The following is an 8,934-nucleotide window of genomic DNA, read 5'->3' on the forward strand; positions in this document are numbered from 1 at the left end:
TACTGGCTCCCAAGATCTGGAACACTCTGCCTTTGAAGATCTGACAGCACCATCTGCAGCTTCCTTCAGGAAAAGTAAAAAACTTGTCTCTTCACTCTGTGTTTCCAGCCTCCCCTTTGATTAGAAGCACTGGAGCAGAATCCTAGTGCTGGGACACTTCAATGAAGTAGCCATGTGCTCTACAAAACGTCTTCTTCTTATTATTAATATTATAATTATTAAGTAGCATGTGGTTGGATGCATTTACTTTATGTGGACTGTAGGAGTTTTTATTACTTCATTCATAGTCCCGAGGTATTGCAATCTTGAAGAGTGGACACTGATAGCATTATATAGTTAAACAGGATTGCTTGTATACAACTTTCCAGACGAATTGTGTCTACATTTATGATGTCTGTGACATACGTTTTTGTGGGTTTCTGTTCTCATATCCTCCTGACTGTTTCTGTTGTGGTGAAGAATAATTGAGGTGGTTTTCTTATTCTTTATGTGTTTGAAGTGGAGTAGCCCTTCTACCACCAGTGCTGTACATTGCATCAAGATGCAACACAGAAAAAGCAAATGGGTGGCGTGGTTATTCAAAGAAAGGTCGATAAGGTATATAAGGCACACACAATATAAGACACATGCATTCACACATGATTCACTGACGAGATACATATTTAGACAGCACATGACAAAGTTGTCACATACTTTTAAATGCAATTTCTACACAATATACAGTATGGATGAAATTGTGGTAGGCTGTATAATTTCAGCCTTTACAGGCATCGTGTGACTGATTGCTCCAGGGTTAACAGGTGAGTTATAGTAGCATTTCTGTGTTCATCAAGGGAGGAGGATGGTGTGAGTGTTCCAAAGATGTCATCTAAGTAGTTAAAAAAAACGAAGGAAACATACAGGGGTTGATGTGGTTTAAAGGTGTTGCTTGTTGGAGTGTACGACATGGAGAAAACTGAGTCAGCATTTTGGACCAGAAAAGTAATGTAGGGTTGTGTTGTCTATTGCTTCCGAAACAAGGTAGGTATTTTGTACTGCGCATTGTATTTAACAAATAGTCATCCTGTTTGGTGTTGGTAAGCTGTTGAGGGCAAGCCCACCACTCTTTATTGGATTAGAGCCTTCAGGTGCTAGATTTTGATGATAGGCGATGCCTAATGTCTAGGAATATTAGTTTTCCCAGACAGTGGGCCAGTGTCGTCATTAACCCCGCATTTAGCAACTACAGCAGGGGTTGCCACTGGGCCACTAAAAAGTTGATTAGTTCTTTAAAGACGTGTTCTATCTGCATAGCTGAAGACAGCAGCTCATAAATAACCTGCAACAAATAAGAGGCGTGGGCAAAGGAAAGTGCTCCCACATGGCTCTTGTACAGTGAAAGAGAAGTGATGAAAATGGGGAAAAAGAAAGGGAGATGCAAATAGAACAGACAAACAGGATAGAAACAAGTAAGAAGGAAAACGTAAGGAGAAAAGAAAAGAAAGAGTGGTAGAAAGTGATGAAGAAGGGGAAAAGGATGAAAGGTTGGAAGGAAAAGTGAAATAATCTATGGATGAAACACTGAAATAATAGAAAAGTAAAAGGATGGATGGAAGACTGAAAGGACAGGAGAATGGATAGGTGATAGGATGGATGTGTGCATAGGTGAAAGGATGGAACTGTTCTTGGGGATGTTGTTAATCCAGCTGACTAGCCTTTTTCGGCACCATTAGAGGTATGGTTCAAAACTGGGGGGTATTAGAATTTTCTGGCTACTAGCTCCAAGTGGGCACATTCTGTTCAAAGGCATTGATATTGTATTCGTTTCTTGTTTCAGTTGTTATAGTATCTTCTTGGTTACCTTGTACTTTAAATTTCACTAAACACCTGCAGGTTATCATAGTGGATTTGGATCGTTATCAACCCATTTCCCAGGATGGGCATGAACAGATAAATGTAGGTGTAGAAAGGCCTGAAAATGACAGACAGCAAGCTGATCTAAAATTCGGAACAGTAGCTCTGATTATTAAAATGTGCATTATTATTTTTACAATTGGTTTTATGTTTGTGTATTTTCAGAGTAGATAGTATAAATTGTGTTGTACATTTGTGTGGCACTTGTTGGCCAAATACACTTTTAATTACATTTGTTATTTCATTTCTTGCTTTAATTGTTGTTCTGTCTTCCAGGTTACTTTCGAATTTTATTCCAAACCCTTGCAGTGTATCACAGATCCTTTGGATAAACATTTTGCCATTTCTGAAGATGGCCATAATCAGCTCAGTGTATGGTGAACTTTAATTCACTGAAAGTTTTCTTGGCTTACATGGTGGACAATAGGGGTGGGCGAAAAATTCCGCACCGCCGGCAGAGTTCGTGGAGGTTTGGCCACTCCGCACTCCAGTCCCGAAAAACTCTGCGTAAATGACGTGGAGTGGAGTTTTTTTTCTCGACCTGTGCGCCCACGGTAAGTTGGCGAGTGCTTGCCGTAAAAAATAATGCACTAGACCTCCTCCTGGCAAGATTTCTTATTGCGGGTGGTCAAAGCAGGTCACGACCGCTCGCAGTGAGAAATCTACCATTTGCGTTGAGGAAGCTGCTGCTTGAGTAGAATGTCTACTCGAGTGGCAGAGTCCTCTGATGCGACGCACATCGCTGTTTGGGCTGATTTTACAGCGCGGGACAAACTCCTGGCATTAAAAATCCATGCGAGCAGCACGACCCAACAGACTCTGCCGCTGGCAGAACTCAGCGGACTCCGCCCAGGTGGTTTAGTTGACAACATGACAGGGGGTCATTTCTGTTTTTCCAGCCTTTCTGTTATAGAAGTGCTCGCAATAGGCGTGTCTGCGATTTCTGTTTGAACATTGTCTTTGTTTTTTATTAATAGCACATGTATTCTTGATCTTCGTTTGTTAGTTGATGTCTTCATTTTTCATACCTACATTACAGAAATAGATGAGGAATGCTTATTGTTTACACATCGCTGGATGCAGAAAGTTTGGGGTCCATTGGTAAGAGGAGCAGCAGTCTACATGTTCAGTATTCCCCTTAACCACACAGCTCACCACCAACTGAATAATGGATTACCCACCTTAGTGTCCTCATTTGCAAACCTGCTATCAGCAAGTCAACTAAGTCCCTCTGGATAATGCTGGACAAAAACGTCAACATGCAAGCACAAATCAGTGCAGCCAGAAGAGGAGCTTTTACTCAAATGAATTTGCTGTATCACCTCCAGATTTCAAGATAGCAGTACAGGCCCTAGTCATCTCCAAACTAGAATAGGGTAGTGCAACCTTAGTAGGCCTGCTGAAATCAAGATTGGCACTTAAGGCGACTCTCAACGCAGAAGCAAGATTGATTAGTGGAATGAGACTTTTCAACTAGATCACTTCATCTGGCAAATCTCTCCACTGGCTCCCTTTTGAAACCAAGATCCAGCTGAAGATAACCTGTTTGATGCACAAAGACCTCCACCTTGAGCCACTCTTATAACTGATGCAGGAGCTCATGATAAGATGGGGTGGCTGCTCCCAAAGGACTGCTAGCTTCCTCCAGCTAGAACCTCCAAGATTAAGAACAAGCATTTACAATGCAATGGTCTCGGCAATATTATAGGTAGAGCTATTGGTATTGCTCATTATTTTTTTTATCTTTTTTGTATCCCTAAATAAATGGCATTGTCATTTGTATTGGCATTAGCTTTGTTTTTTGCATATGTGATAACTATTGCATTAGCAGAGAGAGAGTGAGGTAGTGAGATAGAGAGAGCGAGTGAGGTATTGAAATAGAGAGAGAGTGAGGTAGTGGAGAGAGTGAGGTAGATAGAGAGTGAGGTAGTGAGATAGAGAGTGAGGTAGTAAAGAGTGAGGTAGTGAGGGAGAGGGATGTTGTGAGGTAGTGAGATATAAGCATAGAGTGATAGAGTGATGTAGTGAGATAGAGAAAGAGGTAGTGAAAGAGAGTGAAAGTGAGTTAGTGAGACAGAAAGAGTGAGGTAGTGAGATAGAGAGTGATTGAGGTAGTGAGAAAGAGAGTGAAGTTGTGAGGTTGTGAGCTAGAGAGTGAGGTAGTGAGAGAGTGAGGTAGTAATGTTTTGAGAGAGAGAAATTGTGAGATAGTGAGGTAGTGAGATAGAGTGGAGTAGGGAGGTAGAGAGTTATGTAGTGCGAGATAGGTAGATAGAGAGTGAGGTAGTGAGAGACAGAGAAAGTGAGGTAGTGAAAGAGTGAGGTAGAGGGATGTTCTGAGGTAGTGAGATACAAACAGTGAGTGAGTTTGTGAGGTAGTGAGATAGAGAGAGTGAGGTAGTGAAAGAGAGTGAAAGTGACAGTGAGATAGAAAGAGAGAGTGAGGTAGTGAGAGAGTGAGGTAGATAGAGTGAGGTTGTGAGACAGAGTGAGGTAGTGAAAGAGTGAGTTAGTGATGGAGAGTGATTTTTGGTGGTAGTGAGATAGAAACAATGAGTGATGTTGTGACGTAGTGAGATAGAGAAGGATTGAGGTAGTGTAAGAGAGAGTGAAAGTGACTTAGTGAGATAGAAGGAGAGAGTTAGTGAGATAGAGAGTGACGTAGTGAGTTGGAGAGAGAGAGTGAACTTGTGAGCTAGTGAGATAGAGAGTGAGTCAGCGAGAGAGTGTTGTAGTTATTTTTTGAGTGAGTGACTTGTGTTATAGTTAGGTAGTGAGAGTGATATCGAAATAGATAGAGTGATGTTATGGAGAGAGTCAGTGAGAGAGTGAGATAGTGTTATAGATATAATTTGAGTAGTGATGTAGTTATTTTTGTTTTGTGGGAGAGTGAAGTAGATATAGAGTGAGGTAGTGAGAGATAGAGAGAGTGAGGTAGTGAAAGAATGAGGTAGTGAGGGTGAGAGTTGTTGTACTGTATTGAGATAGAAACAGAGCAATGTTGTGAAGTAGTGAGCTAGAGAGAGAGTGAGGTAGTGTATGAGAGAGTGAAAGTGAGTTAGTGTATTTGAGAGAGAGAGAGAGTGCGGTAGTGAGAGAGAGAGAGTGAAGTAGTGAGTTAGAGAGAGTGAAGTTGTGTGGTAGTGAGAGAGTGATGTAGTGAACTTTAGAGAGAGTGTGTCGTGATATAGTGAGAGAGAAATAGAGTGAGGTAGTATATAGAGAGATTGTGAGGTAGTGAGATAGAGAGAGTGAAGCAGTGAGTTAGAGAGAGAGAGTGAAGTTGTGAGGTAGTGAGAGTGTTGTAGTGAATTTTTGAGAGAGTGTGTCGTGATATAGTGAGGCAGTGAGAGTGAGATAGTGAGATAGTAATAGATAGAGTGAGGTAGTGATGTAGAGAGTGAGGTAGTGAGATAGAGAGAGTGAAGTTGTGAAGTAGTGTGTTAGAGAGATAGTTACTGTGGTAGTGATATTGTGATGCTGTGAGAAAGAGAGAGTTGAGTAGTGAGGTAGAGATTGAGGTAGAGAGAGTGAATGAGAGATAATGTAGTAGTGTGAGAGATAGTGAGGTAGTGAGAGAGATAGTGAGTTAGTGAAAGAGAGAGTGAGGTAGTGAAAGAGAGAGAGTGAGGTAGTGAGAGAGAGAGTGAGGTAGTGAGAGAGAGAGTTCGAAGAGACGGTATAGTGGCGCTGAGGAGAGAGTGAACGGATGGTGCAGTGAGAGGCTGAAGAGAGTGCAGCAGTGAAGGGACGGTTCAGTGGGGATGAGGAGTGAGTGCAGCAGTGAAGCGATAGCGCAGGGAGAGGCTGAGGAGAGAGTGCTGCAGTGAAGGGATGGTGCAGTGATAGGTTGAGGAGAGTGCATGAGTGAAGGGATGGTGCAGTGAGAGGCTGAGGAAAGTGCAGCAGTGAAGGGACGATGCAATGGGGGGCTGAACAGAGAGTGCATCAGTGAAGGGACGGTGCAGGGAGAGGCTGAGGAGAGTGCAGCAGTGAAGGGACGATGCAATGGGGGGCTGAGCAGAGAGTGCATCAGTGAAGGGACGGTGCAGGGAGAGGCTGAGGAGAAAGTGCAGCAGTGAAAGGATGGTGCAGTGAGAGACTAAGGAGAGTGCAACAGTGAAGAGACGGTATAGTGGAGCTGAGGAGAGAGTGAAGGGATGGTGCAGTAAGAGGCTGAGGAGAGTGCATCAGTGAAGCGATGGTACCGTGAGAGGCTGAGGAGAGAGTGCAGCAGTGAGTGATGGTGCAGTGGAGGAGTGAGGCCTGCAGCCTGGATGGGGGGGGGGCTGAGCAGAGAGTGAATGAGAGATAATGTAGTAGTGTGAGAGATAGTGAGGTAGTGAGAGAGATAGTGAGTTAGTGAAAGAGAGAGTGAGGTAGTGAAAGAGAGAGAGTGAGGTAGTGAGAGAGAGAGTGAGGTAGTGAGAGAGAGAGTTCGAAGAGACGGTATAGTGGCGCTGAGGAGAGAGTGAACGGATGGTGCAGTGAGAGGCTGAGGAGAGTGCAGCAGTGAAGAGACGGTTCAGTGGGGATGAGGAGTGAGTGCAGCAGTGAAGCGATGGCGCAGGGAGAGGCTGAGGAGAGAGTGCTGCAGTGAAGGGATGGTGCAGTGATAGGTTGAGGAGAGTGCATAAGTGAAGGGATGGTGCAGTGAGAGGCTGAGGAAAGTGCAGCAGTGAAGGGACGATGCAATGGGGGGCTGAACAGAGAGTGCATCAGTGAAGGGACGGTGCAGGGAGAGGCTGAGGAGAGTGCAGCAGTGAAGGGACGATGCAATGGGGGGCTGAGCAGAGAGTGCATCAGTGAAGGGACGGTGCAGGGAGAGGCTGAGGAGAGAGTGCAGCAGTGAAAGGATGGTGCAGTGAGAGACTAAGGAGAGTGCAACAGTGAAGAGACGGTATAGTGGAGCTGAGGAGAGAGTGAAGGGATGGTGCAGTAAGAGGCTGAGGAGAGTGCATCAGTGAAGCGATGGTACCGTGAGAGGCTGAGGAGAGAGTGCAGCAGTGAGTGATGGTGCAGTGGAGGAGTGAGGGCTGCAGCCTGGATGGGGGGGGGGGCTGAGCAGAGAGTGGAGCAGTGAAGCGATGGCGCAGGGAGAGGCTGAGGAGAGAGTGCAGCAGTAAAAGGACAGTGCAGTGTAAAAATAAAAATATGCCTTACCTCTAACATAAACTAAAATCAACATACATACCTGTCTGAACAACTCCGTGCACAGCGGTGCACATGGCTGAAGGGAACCACCACGGGCCATGTTGAACCTAGAAAAGAAAGAATAAACATAAGATTAGGAAAAAAACCCAAAATGGCTTACCTCTGAACGACAACAACAACATACATACATACCCGTCTAAAGAACTTAAAATATAAAACAATTTACCCTGACCTGTAGTTCGCAGCACAGACGATATATATATATAGAAGATATCTCCTAAAACACTTTTGTCCTGAGGAATCAATTAAAAAAAACAGCTAAACAATATCTATATATCTTAAAGAAACAAATAGCAATTATCTACTATCGATAAAATACAATGCCTAAAAAAAATACGCCATATGGCATTGTCATTTGTATTGGCATTAGCTTTGTTTTTTGCATATGTGATACCTATTGCATTAGCAGAGAGAGTGTGAGGTAGTGAGATAGAGAGAGCGAGTGAAGTATTGAAATAGAGAGACAGTAAGGTAGTGAGAGAGAGTGAGGTAGATAGAGACTGAGGTAGTAAAGAGTGAGGTAGTGAGGGGAGGGATGTTGTGAGGTAGTGAGATAGAGAAAGAGAGTGAAAGTGAGTTAGTGAGATAGAAAGAGTGAGGTAGTGAGATACACACAGAGCCACCCACGCACACACAGAGCCACCCACGCACACACAGAGCCACCAACGCACACACAGAGTCACCCACGCACACACAGAGCCACCCACGCACACACAGAGCCACCCACGCACACACAGCTTTCACAGCCCACACAGCTCTCACAGCCCACACAGCTCTCACAGCCCACACAGCTCTCACAGCCCACACAGCTCTCACAGCCCACACAGCCCACACAGCTCTCACAGCCCACACAGCTCTCACAGCCCACACAGCTCTCACAGCCCACACAGCTCTCACAGCCCACACAGCTCTCACAGCTCTCACAGCCCACACAGCTCTCACAGCCCACACAGCCCACACAGCTCTCACAGCCCACACAGCTCTCACAGCTCACACAGCTCTCACAGCCCACGCAGCTCTTACAGCTCTCACAGCCCACACAGCTCTCACAGCCCACACAGCCCACACAGCTCTCACAGCCCACACAGCTCTCACAGCCCACGCAGCTCTCACAGCCCACGCAGCTCTCACAGCCCAAGCAGCTCTCACAGCCCACGCAGCTCTCACAGCCCTCACAGAGTTCCAATCCCACCCAGCCACTCTACCACAGTGGCCGGAAGTGAGCCCCCCCCCAATGGGATGCTGGCAAGGGGTTAGAGGCCAGGCTCACCTGAGGGTCCCGGGGAGCAGCGTCTGGATGCAGGAGGCACTGACCGGAGGGAGAGGCCTCCAGAGACAGCTTTCCATCTCTAACCTCATGTTAGCACAACACAGCACTCTCCCACAGCGCAGCCTTTAGGTCCTCGACCTAAAAAAGAGAACCCGACAGAGCCTTGATTTCATATCTGTAATTTGTCTGGCATTAGCTACATTCCCCCTCAGTCTCGGAATGGAGAAGGCAGGAGCCTTTGGAGGGTGCTCCTGTCTAGCATCGTGTCTTTCTACGAGCAGGGAAGAGGGTTGGGGGAGCAGCTTGGTTACCAAAACAAGCACTGAATGCAAATTGCACTCATTTGCATAGTTCGGGTTGTCCGGAAAATCTGGCGAGTCAGAGGCACCGGTACAAAACAAACCAGCTTCTTTAAAGACGCAGTGGAACATTCCCAAATCAAAGTATATTTAACTAGACATCAAGCACAAAAAAGTAAACTTCGTAATCCTTAATGGGCATATTGAAAATGTACACATTTATCCGAAATGCGCCACAAGGACGTTTTGTTTGTTTCC

General features: G+C 45.4%; 1 long non-coding RNA gene across 1 annotated transcript in view; it reads right to left on the minus strand.

The window, feature by feature from the left end:
• Positions 1-8,637, minus strand: part of LOC144771555 (uncharacterized) — a 29,665-nt gene extending 21,028 nt beyond the window's left edge. Inside the window, exons 1-2 of the long non-coding RNA XR_013599339.1 lie at positions 8,378-8,637; positions 7,088-7,154 (exon numbers count right to left, since the gene is read on the minus strand). This is a non-coding gene — a long non-coding RNA (uncharacterized LOC144771555). The remainder of the gene's footprint in view (positions 1-7,087; positions 7,155-8,377) is intronic.
• Positions 8,638-8,934: the final 297 nt, after the last annotated feature.

This window comes from Lissotriton helveticus, chromosome 8 (assembly GCF_964261635.1).
Source record: "Lissotriton helveticus chromosome 8, aLisHel1.1, whole genome shotgun sequence".
NCBI classification, from domain to species: Eukaryota; Metazoa; Chordata; class Amphibia; order Caudata; family Salamandridae; genus Lissotriton; species Lissotriton helveticus.